This window comes from Narcine bancroftii, chromosome 3 (genome assembly GCF_036971445.1).
Source record: "Narcine bancroftii isolate sNarBan1 chromosome 3, sNarBan1.hap1, whole genome shotgun sequence".
NCBI lineage: Eukaryota > Metazoa > Chordata > Chondrichthyes > Torpediniformes > Narcinidae > Narcine > Narcine bancroftii.
In genome coordinates, this window is record NC_091471.1 from 345294385 (window position 1) to 345319052 (window position 24668).

Here is a 24668-nt window from a genome sequence, read left to right on the forward strand (position 1 = left end):
AGGATTTGACGACATCCATGGATGTTTAAAATATATTCTTGTGCATTTATGGAGTTCTTTATATTTTAATGATCTTTTTCAGTTAGTTGCTGAACTTCCTCCAAAGTAACAGGAACATTTTCAGTGCAAGGTCAAACTTCTTAATGGCTGCAACACATTTAATGGTTACGAACAGATGTGTGTTTGGGCTGAACACACACACGGGTCGGGGGGGGGGTGGTTGCTAGTTTATAACTTTTGATCCCATTTTCTTATTATATAATGATGAGGCCAAAGATGTAAAGTGCTGCATGACAAATTAAAATAACTGAAACATTAAAAAAGGTCAAAACAGATGAAAATTATTGAAAATAATCAAATGCCTAATTAGTCTTTCAGCAATATTAAGTTGAACTTTAGTTCAGACTAAAAGTCGCCAAGCTGACACTGGAATCCATCACTGAAGATTGCAGCTCACCATTTTTTGTCACATTCCACCCTTTAATTTGAGCTACTGCCAGTCAACGATGACAAGTGAAGTTATAGCTGCAGAAGTGATGTGATATGATTTACCACTCCCAAAAGTGATTGGTATGGAATACTTTTGATGATGTCTCAAGAAGTTTGGCATTTCAGATGTGTGCTTCTGCTCTGAATCCAGTGGGCTGCTGTTGTGTTCAACACCCCAGTGTTTGCACAGTGTCGGTGTGACAACAGATTTTCTCTTTCCCAGTGCTGAAGTGCTGGATATTGGCAGGCTCTTATTCATTTACATTGTTCTCTCACAGTGCTATTGATGTTTCATCTGGTCAATGTCCTTTTCATCCTTGCAATCATCAGTTGTAGCTTACAGGTTGGAATGGTTGCAGTATCAAGAATTTGTCTTCAATGAAACTCTCGTTAAAAGAAAATACTATGCTCTTCTAGCCTCACAAATCTGGGCGTCTTCAATTTCCTGCCACCTGGTACAAAGCCACATAGAAAACATCCATGCAATTAGAACTCATAGCCCTTTGAACAGCTTCACTCGTTATAACAAAAAAAGTCATTGGATTAGTTATTCTTCAGAATAAGAGATGAAGGATGTACTTCTGGTGTAACTGAACTGCCACATATGTACGTCCAATCGCTTTACATCTCCATTCTCCCACACAGGTCTCAAAGTGCTTTGATTATTTCTTAACAATAGACTGAACAAGTCTCCCTTCACCACCACCCTCCTCTACCTGGCAGAACTTGTTCTTACCCTCAGTATCTTCACTTTTTCCTCAGAGGAGTAGCCATGGGTATCTGTCTGGGTTTCAGCTATGCCTGCCTTCTTGTTGGCTTTGTAGAGCAATCCATGCAAGGCTACACAGCTGAAGTTCCTCAGTTCTTCCTCCGCTTTGGAGCGACTTCATCACCAACATCGAAGTACTCGAGATGGCAGAGGCCGACAGCATCGAATCCACGCTGCTGAAGATCCAACTGCGCTGGGTAGGTCACGTCTCCAGAATGGAGGACCATCACCTTTCCAAGATCGTGTTATATGGCGAGCTCTCCACTGGCCACCGAGACAGAGGTGCACCAAAGAAGAGGTACAAGGACTGCTTAAAGAAATCTCTTGGTGCCTGCTCCACTGACCACCGCCAGTGGGCTGATCTCGCCTCCCACCGTGCATCTTGGCGCCTCACAGTTCGGCGGGCAGCAACCTCCTTTGAAGAAGACCGCAGAGCCCACCTCACTGACAAAAGACAAAGGAGGAAAAACCCAACACCCAACCCCAACCAACCAATTTTCCCTTGCAACCGCTGCAACCATGTCTGCCTGTCCCGCATCGGACTTGTCAGCCACAAACGAGCCTGCAACTGACATGGACATTACCCCTCCATAAATCTTCGTCCGCAAAGCCAAGCCAAAGACATTGCCAACTATGTTGGTGTTGCCTCATGTGCCTGTGATGAACTTGTCAACTTTATTCACTTTGCTGCAAATTTTCACCCCAACCTCAAATTCATTTGGTCCATCTCCGGCAACACTCTTCCCTTCCTTGATCCCTCTGTCTCCATCTTGGGAGACAAACTTTCTTTTCTTTTTATGAATATTTTTATTGAGTTTAACATATAAGCTATCTTTATCTGGATTTCTTTCAAATCTTTGGGTGACAATACACTAAGATAGAGATCTACTGCACGTAAATATCAATTGAAAAAGATAGACATTTTTCATGATTTGTTGATGTCACTGTCAAAGCACAATCTCAATTCTTAACCCCGACTAATTAAATAGAAAATAGGTGAAGTCAGTTCTTCTCATCCTGCTCCACCACGCACTCACCTCAACATTACATCCTGCTCTCTCTCCATAACCCTTGATGTCTTTTATGCTGAGAAATGTTATCTACATCTTTCTTAAAAACATTTTAAAATTTGGGCTCCGTGGCAACGAAGTCAATGGGTTCACCATGTGTTAAGATATTTTAAATTGATTTGGAATTCTATTCAAGATCTACAGGGTAAATAAATATTCCTTCTCTCACTCCAAACACTCTTGCCCTCTAACCTGGGACCTGCTTCTGAATAACTCATTGACCATTGTATTGGAGTCATCTTTGGGAAAGACAAGATAAGGGTGGATCCATTTCCTGGATGACATTAATGAATTGAGTAATTTCAAAATTATTATCTATTAATGTCAAATATTTAATTTCTTGAATCAAACTTTCACCGTGGGATTTGAACACATCTTCTGTTTTCTTGACTTTTAACTTAAGCAATACTCTCCTGTGCTATTTTATAAATCTTAGCCACATTTTCTTGCAACATACAATTGCCTATGTATACATTTGGATTGGAAATATTTTATTGCCTAGAATAATGAATCTTACACAAATTCAGTCAGTAATATTGTGGAGATTGCTTCACTGTCATTTCTCCCAACACCTCTATCCTCTTGTGCTCCAAAAAAAAATTAGAATAAAACTCCCTGGAATATCTGGCAGTTTGCACAAGCAACAGATTCAGGCCTTCTTGGTCTGAACTAGGACAATGCAAGGTAGTAGATGCTCTGAGTGAAACATAAATGTTTGCAGGTGCTGTGATCACAGTAAAAACACACAGAAATGCTGGAGGAGCTCATACGAGGTGAAGATAACCGACGTTTCAGGCCTGAGCCCTTCCTCAAGGCATAAGCAAAATACAGGAAGGCATCTGAATAAAAACTGAAGAATGGCAGGGGGAGGACCAACAGCCAAAAAGGTATTAAATAGATATGATAAGAGGAAAGGTGAAAATTGATTTTGGCTCTGTGAAAGGAGACAGAAGGAAGAAAGAGAGAAAACAAACTAGGGGAAAGGCAATGGGGAAAGAAGAAGGGGAGGGGGGAAATAACAGAATCCGGAGAAAATGGTGTTAATGCCATCCAGTTGGAGAGGGCCCAGATAAAAGATGAGGTGTTATTACTCCAATTTGCAGGTGTTCTCAGTCAGGCAGTGCATGAGACTATGGACAGACATGTCAGCAAGGGAATGGGATAAGGAAGTAATGGGTGGCCACTGAGAGATCCACACTATTGAGGCTCTGAGCAGTGGGTACAGGCAAAAGGGCTCAAGAAGCATGATCCGTGCATTTATATTTATTGAATGCATGATGGTAAGTTGCTGGTAATGGACTGTCAGATAATTGGAGGAAAACAACTGAAATTTCACATCTCACTGTTATAAACTGGCAGGACTCATTCTTAATTAATGTCTATCTCAGAAGCTAGAGTTTAAGGTAGACTGTCTGCACTTTGGACAATACATCCTTGTTTAAATTGATCATATGTGAACGTCACTAAGTATGTTACTGCATAACTTCAGAATCAGAATTTATTGACATGAACATGTCATGAAATTTGTCGTTTTGTGGCAGCTTTACAGTGCAAATATTGCTCTAAATTACATTTCAAAAATAAATAATTAGTGCAAGAATAAAGTGAGAAACTGTCTGCAGATCATTGTCCATTCAGAAATCTGACGGCAGAGGGGAAGAAACTATCTGTGCTACTGAGAGCTCATCTCTGGGCTCCTGTACCTTTCTCCTGATGGTAGCAGTGTGAAGAGGGCATGGATTGGGTGGTGGGAGTCCTTGAGGAAAGAGGCTCCTTTCTTAAGGCAATGCCTCTTGCAGATGTCCTCGATGGGGTGAAGACTGGTGCCCATAATGTCGCTAGCCTCTCTGAAGAATTTTCCTGCCAATTTAACGAAAATTATGCAGATTCTGACAAAACTATTTAAAGATTTGATGGCATACAAGAGTGTGGTATGACATTGTAACATCCTAAAGGTGACTTTAAGAGATATTGCAATCCCATTAGACAGTTTTTAGGCATGGCAGGTAGTTTAGCTCCCTCACAGAGCCAGTAACTCAGTACAATCTTGACCCTCAGTGCTACTGTATCTGTGTGGTTTGCATGTTTTCCCTGAAATGATGTGGGCTTTCCCTAAGTGCTCTAGTTTCCTAAAAACATGGAATAATTGGTTGCTGAATTTGATTCCCTAATACAGGTGATAATCATTATGGGGAAGTAAGTGGAGTTGATGGGATTGTTTTGAAAATCTGCCCTTCAGTGGACCAAAAGATTTCCTTCTAGAAAATGTAGAAAATATCATTCCACTCCCTCTGATGGTTGGATAAGAGAGCATAAACGTGGTAACTGAAGTGGACAATTAGCCAAGATTTCACATTTATTGTCAGAGTACATACAACCAAAATTATTTTTCCTGTGGGTGAAGGCAGAATTACCACTTATTGGGAGTGCACATATGAAGTAATGAAAACAAATTGACTGTGCAATACAGAGGGGAAAAAAATCAATAAAGTTCAAAAGTAAGAATCCTTCAATGAGTCCACGAATGAGTTTATTATTGAAGAGTGTGGTGGAGGTATAGCTGCTGTTCCTGAACCTGGTGGTGCAAGTCTTTCCTGATGGTAGCAGCGAGAACGGAGGGTGTGCTGGATGCTGGTACCATGATCAACGGTGGAGCAGAGCCAAAGGGTTGAATGAGCTGCTCCAGCTCCTGATTTTTATTTTGCTCTGTTTCTGTGGATAATATCTCAGAAAGAAACTGACCGAGTAGACAAAGTCATGAATAATGCCAAACGGAGAGTGTCAGAGTTTGCATGGTGATTGATATTTACATCTGACTTGACTTGTATGAGTCATCAGGCCCCTCTATCATTATACCAGCAATTTTCAGATGATGGGCATCATCAAGCAGCTTAATAAAGAGCTCGAACATAAGGCCAATGTCACATGGACAAACACAGGAGTTGGGGGGGGGGGGGGAACACCACTTAAAGTTGATTGGGATCAGTTGGTGTGTTATTGACAAGAAGAGTGAGGAGATTGATCCAGAGCGTTGTGGTGATGAGGAGGAAGAGTTGGTGGTGAATGGAGATTGGAATGGGGTGTCCTGGATTGTGGAGGGCTGTGATGTTGGCTAAAGGGATCTTGACATATTGGACAAGAGACTGAGGGGATGGCTGGCAAGAGCACTGCATATTTTAATGGGGGGGGGGGGGGGTCTCTCAGCTCCAGGTTCATTCAAGTCTATTTTACATCTTACCTTTTTGGTTATGGCCTCTCTTCTGGACACATGTTGAAGTAATTCCCTGGCACATGGTAACTGCAGTCCGAGCCTCATAATGTAGAGAGAGCCTCAAGCAGTTGCGAGGCCTCATGTTTGAAATGATAAAGGCCCTAATTCCCATTTCATGCGTGGCCATTGCAAGCCTTTGTTTTTGCTGACACCGTCATGGCACACGTACACCATGTAATACCCCTCATGACCACTGGGTTAGAAAGTTGCTCAATATCTGGAAAACAGGTGTAGTATGATCACATATATTTCTGGCCCTGGAATTTCAATATAGCACACTTTGTTTTGCTTATAAGTGGGAGAAAATCTCCATGGACAACAAAGGAAGTTCCATAGGCCTTGTACTGCACTGTTTGAGAGAGAATGTGGCTGTGTCTCTCCATGGGATGCTGGATGTAAAACTCTCACTGGAAATATTCTTGATAAAACGACTCACCACCCCAGGGTAAATGAAAGCAGCGCATTAAAAAAAAAGGTTTCTTTCCAACTGCTAACCACTTGGAACAAGTAAAAGGAAACTGTTAAATGTCACTGAAGGAACTAAACTGGCAAATGTTCCTGCCATACATGGAGAGTGAGACATTGTCTTTTAAAGGGAAAATACCATACATCCAAAATAGTTAACCCATTTGGATCTTATTTTTGTACTTCAACAGCATGCTTGATATTCTTCTGTCTTTTCTTTTCTTTGGCTTGGCTTCGCGGACGAAGATTTATGGAGGGGGTAAAAAGTCCACGTCAGCTGCAGGCTCGTTTGTGGCTGACCAGTCCGATGCGGGACAGGCAGACACGATTGCAGCGGTTGCAAGGGAAAATTGGTTGGTTGGGGTTGGGTGTTGGGTTTTTCCTCCTTTGCCTTTTGTCAGTGAGGTGGGCTCTGCGGTCTTCTTCAAAGGAGGCTGCTGCCCGCCAAACTGTGAGGCGCCAAGATGCACGGTTTGAGGCGTTATCAGCCCACTGGCGGTGGTCAATGTGGCAGGCACCAAGAGATTTCTTTAGGCAGTCCTTGTACCTTTTCTTTGGTGCACCTCTGTCACGGTGGCCAGTGGAGAGCTCGCCATATAATACGATCTTGGGAAGGCGATGGTCCTCCATTCTGGAGACGTGACCCATCCAGCGCAGCTGGATCTTCAGCAGCGTGGACTCGATGCTGTCGACCTCTGCCATCTCGAGTACCTCGACGTTAGGGGTGTAAGCGCTCCAATGGATGTTGAGGATGGAGCGGAGACAACGCTGGTGGAAGCGTTCTAGGAGCCGTAGGTGGTGCCGGTAGAGGACCCATGATTCGGAGCCGAACAGGAGTGTGGGTATGACAACGGCTCTGTATACGCTTATCTTTGTGAGGTTTTTCAGTTGGTTGTTTTTCCAGACTCTTTTGTGTAGTCTTCCAAAGGCGCTATTTGCCTTGGCGAGTCTGTTGTCTATCTCATTGTCGATCCTTGCATCTGATGAAATGGTGCAGCCGAGATAGGTAAACTGGTTGACCGTTTTGAGTTTTGTGTGCCCGATGGAGATGTGGGGGGGCTGGTAGTCATGGTGGGGAGCTGGCTGATGGAGGACCTCAGTTTTCTTCAGGCTGACTTCCAGGCCAAACATTTTGGCAGTTTCCGCAAAGCAGGACGTCAAGCGCTGAAGAGCTGGCTCTGAATGGGCAACTAAAGCGGCATCATCTGCAAAGAGTAGTTCACGGACAAGTTTCTCTTGTGTCTTGGTGTGAGCTTGCAGGCGCCTCAGATTGAAGAGACTGCCATCCGTGCGGTACCGGATGTAAACAGCGTCTTCATTGTTGGGGTCTTTCATGGCTTGGTTCAGCATCATGCTGAAGAAGATTGAAAAGAGGGTTGGTGCGAGAACACAGCCTTGCTTCACGCCATTGTTAATGGAGAAGGGTTCAGAGAGCTCATTGCTGTATCTGACCCGACCTTGTTGGTTTTCGTGCAGTTGGATAATCATGTTGAGGAACTTTGGGGGACATCCGATGCGCTCTAGTATTTGCCAAAGCCCTTTCCTGCTCACGGTGTCGAAGGCTTTGGTGAGGTCAACAAAGGTGATGTAGAGTCCTTTGTTTTGTTCTCTGCACTTTTCTTGGAGCTGTCTGAGGGCAAAGACCTGTGAAATGTATAGAAATATACTCCGACTGGTGAAGGTGTAAATTGTTCACTAATAAATTGATGACCAGGCACTTGTTAAATGTTTTGAAGTTTCGAAATAATCTGATATAATTTACCAATTGTGGTGACATATCACATAGTATTTTTCTTGCTCTTGTGTCATACCATTTTGCTTCTCTAACTGCATTAGAACATACTGATAAGAATCGCGGAGGGAGCTCAATCTCAAGCTCTCGCGTATTATTTCCTGTTGCTTTTGGAATGAGTGAATAGCTGCCACATCAAGGTTAGGTCTTGGAATAATTTGCAGAGAAGACTTCGAAGGCCAAGAGTTAAGTATGCTTTGCATCCTCCCATAAAACAAAACAAATGCTTTGGATGCTTCGGGGCCTTTCCAGAGATCTGCTTTCCGATGCTTTTATCTTGAATGCTTGAGGTTGCCAAGATCTCGTCCATCTGATGCACTGGCCAATGAGTCATGTTAAGAAGAGGGGAAAATGAATAATGGCACTTTTAGCTTGCCATCATCATCTGTCCCAAAGCTATTACTGCCTTTGGAGAGTAATCTGGCTGATATAATGTGTAATCGCAGCTGGTATGTCAGGATTTCGCACCTCTCCAGCTGTCAGGATGAAACTAAATTGCAACAAAAATTGTGATCTGCGAACTTGGCAGTACGCTTAGTTTGGCCGTTCTTTATCAAATTGGTTCTGGCTTTCTCTGTCTCATTCATTTGTTTTCCTTATTTTCAATACTTTAATTATTAATGATAAATTCTTGAATGCCTGCCTGCTCACTTTTCTTCTACATATGCATTGGCTGCAAAGTGGAGTCCTTGGTTGTAACTTTTAATGGGTTGCAACTTGTTTGCTGCAGGCCAGTAGTTTTGAATAGAACCAGCAGGGGTTCAAGCCTTGAGGAAGTTCCCGGCTCAGAAAATGACCTGTAAATCTGTCAGTTTGTCCTCTAAGTGGTGAATAGGGTTCACTCTTGTTGGACCTCCTGATTTCCACCTCCTCCCCCCCCCCCCACCTTGAGGAAATGCCAATTGGAGCCTGCATTAGGTCAGTCCTAGTGCTGACTCTCAGACATCAGAAGACAGGAGATGGGTTGGCATGTTACGATTGTGCCAGAATTGGGTGAGATTACACAAGAGTATTGCGAGCAATCTGGTTGCCCAGCTGCCCAGCATGCAGAAAAGATTCACAAGGATTTTATGAGGACTGGAGGCTTGTTGCCTTTCCCGGATTGGAGCCTCAATAACATCACATAGTAATGTACAACTGAAAGAGTGAGCGAGCATGTAAAGTTATTCAATTATTTTCCCCTCTCATTTTCCTTTCCAATCCTCCTAAGAGGATTGGTAGATGTTAGATAAGGGTATTTTCTGGTTATTTGAGACTTACAATGCCTAACTAATACACCTGCATTTGGAATAAACAGTTTAATAGACAAAAGGCAAAAATACCATACTGTACTTACACTGAACAAATTTCACTCGCCTGAATAAATAAACCAGTGGTTCTCAACCTTTTTCTTTCTGCTCACTTATACTTTAAGTATTCCCTATGCCACAGGTGCTCTGTGATTAATAAGGGATTGCTTCAGGTGGTATGTGGGTGGAAAGGAAAAGGTTGAAAACCACTGTTTTAATCGTACCTCATTGACTCGTTATGTGCACGGTTTCAGAACTCCAAAGGAAATGGGCCAATGACAATTTTTCTCAAGCAAAATATTTCAGTAACAATTGGGTCTAGAGCAGTGATTCTCAACCTTCTCTTTCCACTCACAGACCACCTTAAGCAATCCCTTACCAATCACAGAGCACTTATGGCATATGGATTACTTAAAGTGGTATGTGAGTTGAAAGAAAAAGGTTGAGAACCACTGAGAAACCTTAAAGCATTTTATTTTATTTTCAGTCACATTCTTTGAAAATATTTGATTGGCGCTGCAACTGCAGGTTCCATCCCCTCTTGGGAACTGCCCGAAAGACAAACAATAACATTATAGATAATTAACAACCCCTCCCCCCCACCCCAAGTTTACGGATAAAGCCTCTGACCAGGGTGACTTACTCAGCAGGGATAAGGAGGCACTTTAAGAGAGTCACCCCAATGACGAGCGACATCAATCAAGTCTTCATTCTGATGACACCATTGCTGTTTCACACAACTTCATTCATGCAGCTGCTCTGAGCCAAGCATGACCATGTCACTCCGCTGGCTGAATATTTGTTCCCATTTTCACCAGTTTTATGTGTTACTTCAGAGAACATTTCTTTTCACAATTATAAGCTTAAGTATTTTTATCTATGATTTTATTCTTATTTATTTTTACTTTTATAATGTATTTCTTTTTTGCCGGTTACTTAAGGTTGCCAGTTGCTTGCATTTTGGATACCAGAGGTTTTACTGTAGCTTTTACCTTCAGATTTCAAGTATGTTTTATAAGTATGCAAATAAATGAACAAAAAACATATTGTGATTGTTTGCAATGGCATATTGTAATTGTTGAAATTGGAAGCATTTAATCAATAACCTATTAAAAAGCCCCTGATGCAGGTTTTCCAGGGAAGTGAGAGATACGGAGCAGAGGCATCTTCCAAAAAGTGTTCTTTTCTATTTAATGAATATCCTGTTGCTTCGATTACTTTCCTGGGAGTTGTACAGCTCACCCTTTCGATTTTTCATGATTTTGCTCTTGGAATCTGTTAATGGAGGAACTTGTTATCATGACAGATCACCCCACTCACAGGAACTCCACGGTTTTGGCCTTTAACTTTGTGACCGAGTGGTTGATCCTACGATTAAACTTATCATAAAGGCAGGAGGAGAAAATGTGTAATTGAAGCTATTGAATTTCACTGATAGTAATTAGATAAACATTTATTTTAGATTGTTTCTGTTAAAAGCACTTTGCTGAACCTGCTGAAGGTCATCATTCACTATTGCCTACTTGGACTGGTAGTTTTATTACCCAGGATACCTTGGAGCCTACAAATCAGACATTTTTAATTATATCAATGTTCAATTTACTTTTAAATCTAAGTTCTACCGTGTAGAAACTCCCTCAGATTTCCTATGTTAGCTACCACGATTAGGGGAGGTTAACTTCTTGTTATTTCTTGTTAGCTTCTTGTTGTTATTTTTCAATTTAAACCTATATTGGATTTCCAAATAATAAACATGCCCTTGCCTGAAGGGGGAAACTGTAGCAATGTTAGAACAACAATGGGAAAACACATATTATGTGTAAAATACCCATGCTTTAATACAATGAAAATACATGGAATAAATTAACAGGTGGTTCGCTTAACACTGGCCTGTCAGAATTTATTCCATTGGCAATACCGACTTTTTAAGAAAATCTTTATACCTCAACAGGATATTTGGATGAGACCAAGTGGAGATAGAAGGGAAATTGAGACAGGTTAGTTCTTAAACATTAGAGAGTTGTGTAATTGGAGCCCTTGAACAGGTTTTTGAGGCCCAATTCAATACAAAAAATCATCAGGGGTGATAGATAACAGTCAAAATTTCTGTCAGTGCTCTCTGTCTGCAAAAGGCAGCAATTGTGAATCATTTGGGGGGAAGTCAGTGAAAATAAAATCCATGTCCCTGTGGGAAATGTTTAATTCATTTGTGATTCTGGATTTTATTTTGGAGAAAAGAACAGAGGAATTATTGGAGGTAAACTTTGGATTCAATTTCTTTTTGGAAGCTAGGAATGTGTGACCGTCTAGCTGATAATGTTTTCGTGTGCGTATAAATTGTGACAAGAAGTTCACTGGCTGATTTCCTGACAGGTGGAACTTTAAAAGAAAATTGGCACAAACGTGACAAAATGTGCAGAAAAATTATTTTCAATATGTGGTTTACATGTTAAAAACTGGATGATAAGTTTCTGTTTTATTCTGTTTGTCTGTTTAACAATCATAACTGTACATTCATCTTAATCAAGTGGTGTTTTCATATTTTACCAAACGTTTGAACTAATCTTTGATTCAAAGTAGCATTACATTTAGAATGAAAATACATTTCCTTCCATGATGAAGTAGGGAAGACATAGATCAGGTCTCATGCAGTTCAATTGTGATTGCCAGACTGAGACCACATGCAAATTGGAGGAACAGCGCCTCATCTTCCGTCTCCAACCAGATTGACTTTGCCGGTTTCTATGAACACCCCCCCATCCTCATCTTCATCCCTCTATCTTCTTTCCTCTAGCTGTCCCTCTCTCTCTCTTCCCTTTTCCCTCTGTCTCCTTTCACAGAGCCAAAATCAATTCTCACCTTTCCTCTTATCGTATCCAATTAACAATTTTTTTTTGTTGATCTGGACTCCTCCCCCTCCCATTCTTCCACCTTTTTTTCTGTCTTTATTGAGATGCCTGCCTGCTTTTTGCTTATACCTTGAAAAGTGGCTCAGGCCTGAATCGTCAGTAGTATATCTTTACTCCTATAGACACTGCAAGACCTGCTGAGTTTCTCCAGCATTTTCTGAGAGATTTTAGTTTGATCGTTTTGCCTCATCTCCGGACTGCGTAATTTGGGCCAACTGAAGTGATTACTAATTGAAATTAGATCATTAAACTCTCCTTAGTGCCCTCTCTATGAAATTAAAAGGCTTCTGAGGCTCATTATCATGGCTTTCATGTGAACAATAGCATGTTAGTTCTCCAAGAGACAAAGAAATAATAATAGTGCACAAACAGGTGCTCTGGCCCCAACTTAGCCGACCAAATTGTGTTCCTGAGCTTGTCCAATTTGGCTGTGTGTGGCCAACATCCCTCTGAGCATTCCTCATCCATGTACCTGTTTAAGTGCCTTTTAAAATTGTACCCACCTCCACAGCTTCCTCTGGCAGCTTGTTTCATAAATTTGTGTGGAAAAAGTCATCCCTCACATCCCTTTTAAATTTTAAACCTATGCCCACTGGTTTTAGCCTTCATTACACCTTATCTATACCCATCATCATTTTACATACCTCTAGAAGGTCACTCTGCAGCCTCTTATACTCCGGGGGGGCGGAGGGAGGGGAGGGGAACTCCCAGCCTATCTGGTCTCTCCTTATATTTCATCTCCTCTGGTCCTGAATTGTTTCTTCAGTCTTTCCAGCTTAATGTCATTCCAAAAGCTGGGCAACAAGCACTGCACGCGTAACTCCATGTGAATTCACCAATATCTTGTATAACCGTAATGTGATGTCCCAACTCCTGTACTCAGTGCTCTGACCATTGAAGCTAAGTATTATGTTATGTTTTCCTGTACCACCACTTCCAGGGAGCCAGGTACCCATAACTCCAGGTCTCTCTGTTCTCCAACACTCTTCAGGAACCTACCATTTACTATGCAAGTCTTGCGCTCATTTAATTTACAAAAATTTAAAGCCTTGCAATTGTCCAAGTGAAAGTCCATCTGCCAATCCTTAGCCCGTTTCCCAGTTGATTCTCTTACATTTTAAATTTAGACATACAACCCAGTAACAGGTCCTTCTGGTCCATGAGACCATGCTGTCCAAAGACACCAAATGACCTTCAAACCCCATGCATTTTCGAAGAGAAGAATCCAGGGAAAACCCATGCAGGAGAACGTACAAACTCCTTACAGACAGCACAAGATTCAGATCCTGGTCCCGATTGCTGGCACTGTAAAGGTGTTGGGCCAACTGTGCTGCCCTTGCAGAAGCTACTGCGCTAGCTGTGTTGCCCAAAGATGAATAACTTTCTTCACCCTATTAGATATTCATATCATCTGAAAATATATAATTATTTTGTATATCTTTATGTATAGAAGTGATATTATGTGTACTGTGTATGCATGTGGACCGTGGTCTAGAGAAACACAGTCAGATGATAATAAATTTAATAACCATGTAAATGACATTGTCAACTATATAAACAATTTGAATGACAAACAACAGTGGATCCAGCATGAATACCTGTGTCACAGGCCTCCACTGAGCACTCCACTACCACCTTCTGACTCCTTTCACCAATATAATCTTGAATCCAATTACTCTGGATCCCATGTAATCTAACCTTCCAGGCACCCACCATGTGGCGCCTTTTGTGGATATTTCCCCAGGCCAGCGCAGTTGGCGCTTAAGGTGGAATTGTCAAACTGTACCCAGGTAATGTAAGATTTCACTGCTGTGGCTGAAGCTTTGCCTGAATAGATCTACACAAGTGGATGCGTTTTTGTTAGTTTTCTGAAGTCCAGTAACGTCGCAGCAAATGGTTCTATTTAAAGTCAAATAACAGATTATACTCTGTCTTCATAATTTGACTACAGGTATATTGTCTGCAGAGGGGCTGGCAAAACACCTAGCATTTCACTGACATTTTCTGTCCCAAATCTAAATCACAGTCCAGAACTTGCCGGGATGGCCTCACTACTCCCATTTGCCACCCATGGTCGTTCCTTGACATGTGATTGGAAGAATCCCAGACTCTATTTCCATGTGGTCTGAAAGCTGCCAGGATCTTGAATTGAAGGAGCCCAACCCCCATAAAATTCCAGTCAGACTCAGCAAGGATTTTAGTATCTCTTACCATCTGGCATTCAAAAAGCATATACAATCTATCAAACAGAAATACACAATTTTAACATTTTTAAAAGGTAACGTTGACTAAAAAAGTTTAAATACATGAAACAGAAACAATGCAATTTTTAGAAAAGAAACTTATTTCCCACCTTCCCCCTGCTGTCCTTCATTGAAATCAGTTGGATCTTTGAACTTGTGTTTCTAGCCTGCCACTGTACTTGAGTACCAAATTCACGGCATAAAAGCTGAGGTAGCATAGCAGGGTTCATCTCTGTCCCTAGGATCCTGGAGTGCCCAATGGCAGTCCGCATTAAAAATTTCAGCACTAACTAATGCTTCTTTTTAGGATTTCCATGTTTAAATATGTAAAATCTCAGTCATTAATCAGAAAAAATCTAGGCCTTTGTAATACATGCCTCACATTCGGTGCATGTCACACATTTTTAAGAATCTCAATTGATTATGTAATGTCATAAAAATTTCTGTGAACTGGTTTGCCTCAAATAAACATCTGTTCTCCAAGGTTTGCCTTTTTTATTTTTTTTTAAACTTAATCTTTATTTCACCTGTCTGGAAGCATCACAGCTTGGTATTAGAACTGTTTGTCCCAAGACTGGAAGAATTTGCAGAGACTGGAGAAAGTAACTCAGGACATCTCCCCCCCCCCCCCCCCCCCCCCCCCACTTTGGTTGGGCAAAACATACACGAGTTTGAAAACATGCACCACCAGATTCAGGGGCAATTTCTCCCCTCTGTTTTTAGAGTACAGCTTAGCTCACGCTACACCTGTGACTGTATAGTTAGGCAGAATTCAGATGCTATCTGCAAATTTGCTTATGACACCATGGTTTTCGGCAAAATCACAGACAGCAATGAGGAAGGAGGGAGACAACCTTGGTGATATGTAATCACACAACTAGGTCACCAGGGGTCATCCTGGTGACCTTGTATATAAAACAGTCCAGAGCTACAGTCTCACCTTCCAGGTTTGTCTTGCAGAGAGACAAGACCTCTTAGTGTACATATTAGTTTTTTAAATCTGTCTTATAGTCGCACTGCTGTTGTGGTTATTGTCAGTACAATTTAATAAACTAATATGATAGCTACTTGGATGAAAGCTGCTTCTGCTCCAACGCGCATTCCCGACCACCTGGAGACTCTTCCTGGGGAATTGAATCCAGGGATGACTAGCACGCATGTGCTTCCGAGGACAGAGACTGCGAGGAACCGCTGTACTGGAATCGTGGTGGAATGCGGGGAAGACTACAGAAATATGATAGGGCAGGTAAGAAACGGCCAAGAGCTCTGCCTGCCCATGGGTTCGCCAGTCGGTACAGGCGCCGCCAACCCTAAACCCCAGTCCGATCAGAAAGGAGCCACTACAAGTGCGGGTGAAAGGATCTCCACAAGTCGTACTCCTGATCACCACGTATGTGCACAATTCCCAACCACTCCAGAGCCAGGAAAAGCAGACACTGCTACCATCACTCCCCCAGCAGCAGCTTCCAGTACCCCAGGGTCCACCCTTGCTACACCTAAGGGACTAGAGACTGTGGCTTAGCCATGTGCTGCGAGCAGACAGGCTGGAGCTCGACCCCAGAAATCCCGGAGCTGGCACACACTTTGGCAGAGATCCTTGCTGAATTACGTGGAGGGTGCTGAGGGATCGGATAAAGAGCTATTAATGCTGCTGTTAGCGTAGCTGGGAGACCACCCTTACTCCCTTATACAGGATGCCAGGTCCTACCAAGAGGCAATGAGCATTTTAAAGAGGCATTACAGTAAGGGGCATAGAGAACTCCACTCCCAGTACAGACACATGACTAGGTCACAACAAGTCGGGGAGTCTGCCAGAGACTTTATACTCTCTCTGAAAGACCTGGCGAGAGGCTGCAACTTTAAAGCAGTATCAGCTCAGGAGTATGTGGAGGACCTTATTAGGGACAGAATTATTGCGGGCATACGGTCCACTGAGAGGAGACATCGATTGCTGGAGAAAGAAATGATGGGGCTAGATGAGGCAGAGACTATTGCAGAAGCTTTAGAAAGCACCAGGAAAGAATCAGAGGAGTACTCACAGGACCCTGGGGCTGGGACAAGCTTCACACTGCTGGACTCTCTAGCCCCATGAAAAGAAAAGTATGCTGCCTCACAGGAATTCACAGCAGCAGCACCTTGAGGGTCCCAAGTGCTTTTTCTGTGGACAAAGAAAGCACCCCAGAGCCCTCTGTCCTGCCAGAGAAAATGTCTGTTCCAAATGTAGAAAACGAGGGCTTTATGCAAAAGTCTGCAGAAGCCCCAAGGCCACAGCCAAGGCCCATTCTCATGCTAATGAGAGGCGGGATGCCAATGTGCAGCCGGCCATCTTGGACAAATGCTACAGAGCAGAGGACACAGTCTTCAGGAGATGAATATGACGCCGAGTACTATCGGATGGAAGGACACACCAGACTTGCTTCCCTACCCATGAATCAGGTGAGTCCACACAATTTATCTGACACCACTGTGTGGATCAAAATTAATGATGTGAGGGTAAATTGCCTAATAGATAGTGGAAGCACTGAAAGTTTTATTGACCAAGGATTAGTCAACCGCCTTGCCCTCCCCACATGCCTGAGTGAGCACCAGATCCCGTTAGCAGCCAGCAGACTTGTGGCTGAGGTAAAACAGTTTTGCAGGGTTACTCTAGAAATCCAGGGCACAAAATACGAAGGGTTCAAATTACTAGTACCCCCTCACCTCTGTGCCCCGGTACGATTGGGGTTAGATTTTCAGTGCCAGTTAGAAAGCATTACAATAGTGCACAACGGGCCTCACCCCCCACTACGCCTTACGAAGAAATAACACTGCAGCCTGTCTGTCCTGAACATAGAACCCCCTCCGCTGTTCACACACCTGACCCCAAAATGCACACCAATAGCCACAAAGAGCAGGAGGTACAGCCCGAGGGATAAAGCCTTCATTAGGACAGAGGTCCGCAGGCTACTACAGGAGGGCATTATAGAGCAGAGCACCAGCCCCTGGAGAGCCCAGGTGGTTGTAGTAAAGTCAGGAGAAAAACTGCGCATGGTAGTGGATTACAGCCATACAATCAACAAATTTACACAACTAGATGCCCACCCCCTGCCACGCATTGCAGACATGGTCAACAACATTGTGCAGTATAAGATGTTCTCCACCATAGACCTGAAGGCAGCATACTACCAAATGCCCATTAGAAACAGCGATCGCATTTACACGGCATTTGAGGCAGAAGGCAGGCTGTATCAATTTCTGTGACTTCTCTTCGGTGAAACCAATGGAGTGTCCTTGTTTCAGAGAGAAATGGACCGAATAGTAGACGAGTTCCAACAGAAAGCGGTCTTCCCCTACTTAGGCAACGTGACAATCTGTGGATTGTCACACTCATGAGGATCATGACACGAATTTAAAATGCTACTTCCAGGCAGCCGAGGAAAGGAACCTAACAGGGACAAATGCATCTTTTGTGCCAGGAAGTTGCTAATCCTGGGCTACATAGGGCAGAATAGGGAAATCATCCCAGACCCAGGCCATATGCGCCCTCTCCTAGACTTCCCAGTGCCACACACGCTGAAAGCACTAAAAAGGTGTTTGGGTCTGTTCGCTTACTACGCCCAATGGGTCCCCAACTACGCAGACAGGGCCCGCCCCCTTATAAACGCCTCAGTTTTCCACTGTGCCCAGCAGCCACCAGAGCATTCAGGGACATTAGGGACCATATCGCTAAAGCTACCATGTGGTCCATAGATGAGTCAATCCCATTTCAAGTAGAAACGGGTGCATCCGATGTGGCTCTGGTAGCCACCCTAAACCAAGATGGACGACCGGTGGCCTTTTTCTCGTGAACCCTACAGGGGTCAGAAGTAAGACACTCAGCAGTAGAGAAGGAGGCCCTAGCCATTGTGGAAGCAGTAAGGCACTGGCGACATTATCTGGCGTGCAAGCACTTCACCCTAGTCATGGACCAATGGTCTGTGGCTTTTATGTCTGATAACCAGAATAGGGGGAGAATTAAGAATGACAAAATCCTGCGCTGGCGGATAGAATTGTCTACATTTAACTATGACATTCTATACCGCCCCGGGAGACTCAACGAGCCCCCGGACGTGCTGTCCAGAGGCACTTGTGCCATCCTTAATCACACGTCCCAGTTGCAGAGCTTGCACAATGACCTGGGCCAACCGGGGCTCGCTAGACTGTTTCACTTTGGTAGAGGAAGTGAGGTCAGTGAACAAGAGCTGCCTCATCTGTGCAGAATGCAAACCGCAATTTTACTGGCCAGGCAAAGCCACCCTGATAAAAGCTACCAAACCTTTAGAGTGCCTCAGCCTCGATTTTAAAGGCCCGCTCCCGTCCAATAATAGAAATGTCTATTTCCTAAATGTAATATATGAATATTCCCATTTCCCCTTCGCAATCCTGTGTTCTGATGTATCCCCACCCCTATACCACTACCGAGGAGGTCCAGAAGGCAATGGAAGCCATGAAAAATTTTGGACTTATGAACTTACAAACAAGGGAAGGAGGACATGGGGTGGGAAATAATTTTTTAAGTGGGGGGTGAATGTGGTGATATGTAATTACACCACTAGGTCACCAGGGGTCACCTTGTTATAATGCAGTCTAGAGCTACAGCCTCACCTTCCAAGTTTGTCTTGCAGAGAGACAAGACCTCTTGGTGTACATATTAGTTTATTAAAGCTGTCTGTTGTGGTTATTGTCAGTACAAGAAAAACCAAGGAGATAATTGTAGACTTCAGAAAGAAAGCAGGAGAGCACGAACCAGTCCTCATTGAGGGGTCAGCAGTGCCGAGGATCAAGAACTTTACATTCCCTGAGTCAACATCTCCGAGGACCTGTCCTGGAGCCTTTATGTCAATGCAATCATTAAGGAAAGTATCTATCCTGGGATACTTATGGATTTGTACCATTGAGAGCATTATGGCAGTGTGGTATTGGACCACAAAGCACTTAAGCGGGTGATGAAAACTGCCCAGCAGATAATTGGCATCCAATTGCCCTCCATTGAGAGCATTTATCAGAAACGCTGTCTGGGCAGGGAAAGAAGCATCAAGGATGCATCTCACCCTAACTATGGACTTTTTACTAGAACTTGCAGGCTCAAGAAGAGCTATTTTTTCCCCCGAGGCTGTGATCCTGCTGAACCTTAAATCCCAGCGCTGAGTGGTGCTGCACTCACATTGTACTGTCAGTACTTTTATAATTGTTTGCTTGCTGAATGCCCTTGTTTTTATTCACATGTAGTTATTTGTATATAGCACTATTTTTTAACTTCTGGTTCAATGCTAATTGTATTTCATTGATTTTATATTGTACTTGGCACCATGACAATAAAGGTTGAATCTAATCTAAGAAAGCTCATCAACGACTAAACCTTGCAAGGAGTTTAAGGAGATTCTGCATGTCACCGAAGACTCAAAAACTTCTGGCTGGAGAGCATTCTGGCTGGTTGCATCACTGTCTGATATGGAGGTGACAATGCTCAGGACAAGAAAAAACTCCAGAGGGTTGTTAACTCGGCCTGCAACATCACAGGCACCAGACTTCACTCCATCGAGGACATCTACAAGAAGCAGCTTAAACTTTGTCTTAAAAAAGCAGTTTCTATCCTCAAGGACCCCCCACCCCCCTCTTCCCTCTACTACCATTGGGTAAAAAAGGTACAGGAGCTTGAAAATGAGCACCCAGTGACACAAGGGCAGTTTCTCTGTGCCATCAGATTCCTGAATGACCAAAGAACCACAGACATGACCTTGCTGTGTCTTTTTATTTCTCTTGCACCATTTTATTGATTTTGAAATGTGGCTTATAGAAATATATGAACTCTAATGCTGGCACAAAACAATGAATTGACAGGTTCATGACAATAAATTCTGATTCTGTATTGAATGGACTTCCCATCAATAAATGATACAGCCTTTGCACTAACTGAATTTTTCTCTGCAACACCATGCCCTCACTTTTGTTTAACTTTGCACTACCTCTTGCACTCAAGGATATGTTGACTTGACTGGATAACACACTTAACTAAGTTTTTCACCACCTCAGTATACTGCATGTGACAATAAACAATTAAATTTTAAGCTTGACGTTTTAAATTGCATGAAAAGAGAAAAGGAAATGCTTGGTTTAAAAAAAATTAGCAGAACTTAAGTTTCCAAAACAGTTTCCTTTGAGAAATGTAAAAATAGTTTGTGTGCAATTGTGAAACATTCCAAAAAATGTTAATACAAATCTATTTTTGTATGTTTGACACAAAGTGTCTCTGTTTCATCAAAAGATTTTGCTTGAACTGAAATTAAATAGAAAATCTCCAGCGTAGATTTCATAAAGACCAAATAAAGAAAGGTATAATGAACATGAAAATGCAAGAGGAAAATTGGTTTCTTATTGATATACGACACTTTAGGTGCTTCTGATGAAGGAACACACCCAATGCATTTCATGTTGATAGACTGTTTGATCTGATCATTTTCATTTGATCATACTACACAGAAACGGTAATTTGAGAGAATTCCCTCATTGCATCTGATCTTTTCCTTATCATCTGCTACTTGAGGTCTGAGAGTACTTATCCCTGTCAACAAATGTAAAGTTGTGAAATGACCCAGTCGGCTGCACTGTCATCACTTGCTGATCAGAACTCATGAATACGTTTATGTATGGCCACACACATGTACCTCATATACCCTGTAAAGGAAGGATTGGTGCTTATGAGAGTTCAAGTATAATTTCATACTTTCGCTGATCAAATTCCAAGTTATTCTTTCCTCAAATACATCAACATGAATATGGCCTGGATAGGAGAATTTATTGGTGAAATCTGGATCCCAAGCTTGACACAAAGTGTCTATTTCAGCAAAAGATTGCAGGGAGGATTGTAGAATGAAGACTAATGATCTGATCAGTGTGATTTTACATCACAAAATCTTTGATAAAGATGTATTTATTTGGACAGGAAGAGCAGTTACATGGGCACAAAATCATTTCTTGTTAATAGCTCTGTCAGCCTGAAGGATAGAGCGCTGGTTTTATTTATAGATGACTGTTATTAAATATGACACCTATGTCAAGTGAATCCCAGGATGCCATTTAACCATGACTTGAATCAGCTGGTTTATGAAATGTTACCTTAAGGCTGAGGCCACCCAAGTAGAACAAGATCTTCATGTGCAACAGAAACAAGGCTCCTGTGAATGGCTTGTCTTGTTATGGCCTTTTGGAACAGTTTTCAAACAAATTTGCCTCATTATTTGAAAAGCTTTGTGGCTCTTTTCCATTTGATCTGGGCAAACAGAACCAACTCAAGGGTTTCTACTCTAAGGGAAAACACATGCAATTCTGCTGATTAAAGCCACAATTAGTTGAAGACATTCAACTGTTTCCAATCATGGTGTGATCATTACTTTTCAGAAGAAATACACCAAAGCTTCTGTTTTAGATTAGAATAGAATTTTTCAACGTATTTGTTGCAGTGTATTATTTATCTTGGTTATTGAAAAACAGCACATTACTCCTGTTGGATCATTTTTTTCCCCATTGATTGTCAGATGTTAAGGACAAAATACATAGGAAAAGAGATTCATGATGCTTTGCATGCACTTAACTTCCAACACAGTATCATACATGTGTTGTATTCTGCCAGTAAAATTTGGTTCTATAGTCCGTTGGGTAACAGAATTTCAAAGCTAGAGTATAATGCTTGTGCAATTGTCTATTTTATTCAGTGCATATGGTTAGGTTAGACTTCTCCCTAATTTTCATTTGATTTTTCGTTTCCATTGTAAAAGAGAAGGTTGAGGGAATTCTAACAGTATTAAGAAGGGCACAGAGAGGGTGAATAGTGAGGAACCTTTGCCAAAAACAGAGGCATCTAAAACTAGATGGTGTAGGTTTAAGGTGAGGAGTAATGTCCATTGTCATTGAGGAAAATATCCTGTCAAGATGCATCACAGCTTGGTACAGGAACTGCTTTACACAAGACCACAAGAAATTACGGAGGGCTGCAGAGCAACAAGTCAGCTCAAGTCATGACACAAACCAATTTCCTGTCCTTCAACCAACTCCATCTACATTTCCTGCTGCCTTGGGAAAGCAGTCAACCTATTAAGAGACCCATCCAACCCTAGTCACATTCTCTTCTCCTCCGTTCCATCAGGCGAAAATATGCTCCACCCGAGTCAAGGGTAGTTTTACTTTTATGCTTGAGGATTGTTCCAATGTATTGTCATGAGACGAGTGAACGGACACCTCTTTCCAGTAAACTGATGGTGCCTTTTCACTGTTTTTTTTTTAATTTCTCTGCAATGACAAATTCTGGACTTTTGTTTTAATTTTCACTACCTGTGCACTTAAGTACGAGTTGACACGAGTGGAGAGCACACAAAACAATTGCATCTCAATGAACATGACAATAAAATATTCATTGAAATCCAACTAGAGTATGTCAACTTCTCAACAGAAACTAGTTCTCCCATAACTATGTATTTAATATCTGTATACATTTTAGTTAATTAGGTGTGTTTCTAAAGCATTCATTGCATTTCTGCAAACTGAAATGGAATATTTGGACTACCGAAAATTTATCACAACAAAGTTCACTTAACTTGAACTTACTAGGATTAAAATACTAACTTGGCTGTGTTTAAAAACAGTAAAATTTGAACACTGTGCATTGTCCTTCATCAAACGAGAATCATCTTTTTGTCTATTTTTCCAGAACATATTCTACTGCTTATCTTGTTTTGCAAAACATTCCAAAAGAGTTAAGAAGGAAGCAATTAGTTACATCTAATAATTAGTTCTTACTGATCTATTGTAGTTTTATGATCATATCGATTCAATACATGTTATTCATCCAAAAGAAATTTGATACCCAAAGTAAAGAAGTCTCTATTATAAGTCTGGAGTGTGAAATAGGTCAATACCAAAGATGCTAATGCCTGTAACAAAATCAATGAAAACCCAGTTGTAGATGCAATTTCAACATGATGGAAATGGGAACCATCGACTGTGTTAGATTTTCTTTTACAGGATATGAATAAATGTCATTCAAATGTTTATATGTAACAAGACATTGGATATAAATGTTGTTAGTCAGTATAGTTTAATTTAAAAATCTAAGTGCCAAGCGTGTTCCTGTTACCTCAGGAACTTCCTCCCTGAATGTGTGTTTCCATCTGTCTTGTCTCATCTGTTTCCCATTGTTTAATAAATTGCATCAGATACATGTTTACTATGATAATATCAGTGTTTAGCAAATGTTTATTTATTTACAAAGGCCTTGAGTATGACATTAATAATTTAATTGCTTCATCTGAATTTAATACCATTTTGGTGAAAATTACAGGACTGTTTTATTTCTTAAAGATAATCTTGCATATGCTGGGAAGTGTAATGTCTGCTGTGAATTATCTTGTATATGGCATCTGGAGGCCTGCTAGATGTATGACTTAATTATACATAATAGCAAATTTCCCAATTTGCTCCTTGTGGAAAGACAAATCTTTCAAGGCCCTGTAGTCTAATATCTGGAAAATAATACCATGTGGATATGAACCCTATTAAGGCTACAAAGTGTAGGAACTAATCTCTTTCGGATGAGACATTAACCCAAGTTCCGATTACCATCTCAAATGGATGTTTTAACAAAAGTTCCAATTTGAGGGAGAACAGAGTTCTTGTAATTTTTTTTCCCCAACTGTTTATCATCGACCAAGGCTATGGAAATCCATGAGTTTGACGAGCTATGCTATGCATAGACTGGCAATTATCTTTGCCAATAAAATAGGAATTATCACCTTTCTGAAATAATTTATTGGCTTTAAAGTGTGTTTGGGCATCTAGAGGATATAATAACGGTTTCATAAATGACATTTCTTTTGCTGTAAAAGATATCCCATTCAAAAGAAAATTACTAATAATTCCAATATAAGAATCTGATTTGGAAGCAGGTTTATTTATCATTTTGATCTTTTGATTAGAATTTGTTTGAGATCCAATTTGAGTTAAAAACAGCTTGGAATAATTACACACTTTAATCTGCTTTATAATGTTTGACAGGTCAATGATATTCAACTGAAGATGAAGTAAACTGAAGATAAAGGCCATTTCTAGTTATGTGTAACAAAAGGTATTTGCACATAACATCAAGATTTGTTTTGTTCCTGACATTATATTCACCTTAAAAACATAGAAAAATACAGAATGAATTATCAGTTTACATTTTTCATTCATGAGAAAATTTCCATTCCTTTGATTGCAAATAATTTTCCAGTTAACGAAGATTGTTTTTAAGAACAGTTGCAGCCCATTTTTCTACAGTTGCTAACCTGTTTGCTGCATGTTATTTGCTTTGTATAAACAGTA

At 41.5% G+C, this 24668-nt stretch overlaps 1 long non-coding RNA gene across 32 annotated transcripts in view; it reads right to left on the reverse strand.

Moving 5' to 3' along the window:
* The window catches only part of LOC138759331 (uncharacterized), a 186920-nt gene that overhangs the window by 44463 nt on the left and 117789 nt on the right, over positions 1-24668 (reverse strand). The window contains exons 12-13 of one of the 32 annotated variants that reach the window (XR_011354780.1): positions 5567-5816; positions 4037-4188 (exon numbers count right to left, since the gene is read on the reverse strand). The exons of 29 other annotated variants lie outside the window; for them this stretch is intronic. This is a non-coding gene — a long non-coding RNA (uncharacterized lncRNA). Of the gene's footprint in view, positions 1-382; positions 942-4036; positions 4189-5566; positions 5817-24668 lie in introns of those variants that run through there. 2 more of the 32 variants (XR_011354767.1, XR_011354783.1) reach the window with 2 other exon arrangements.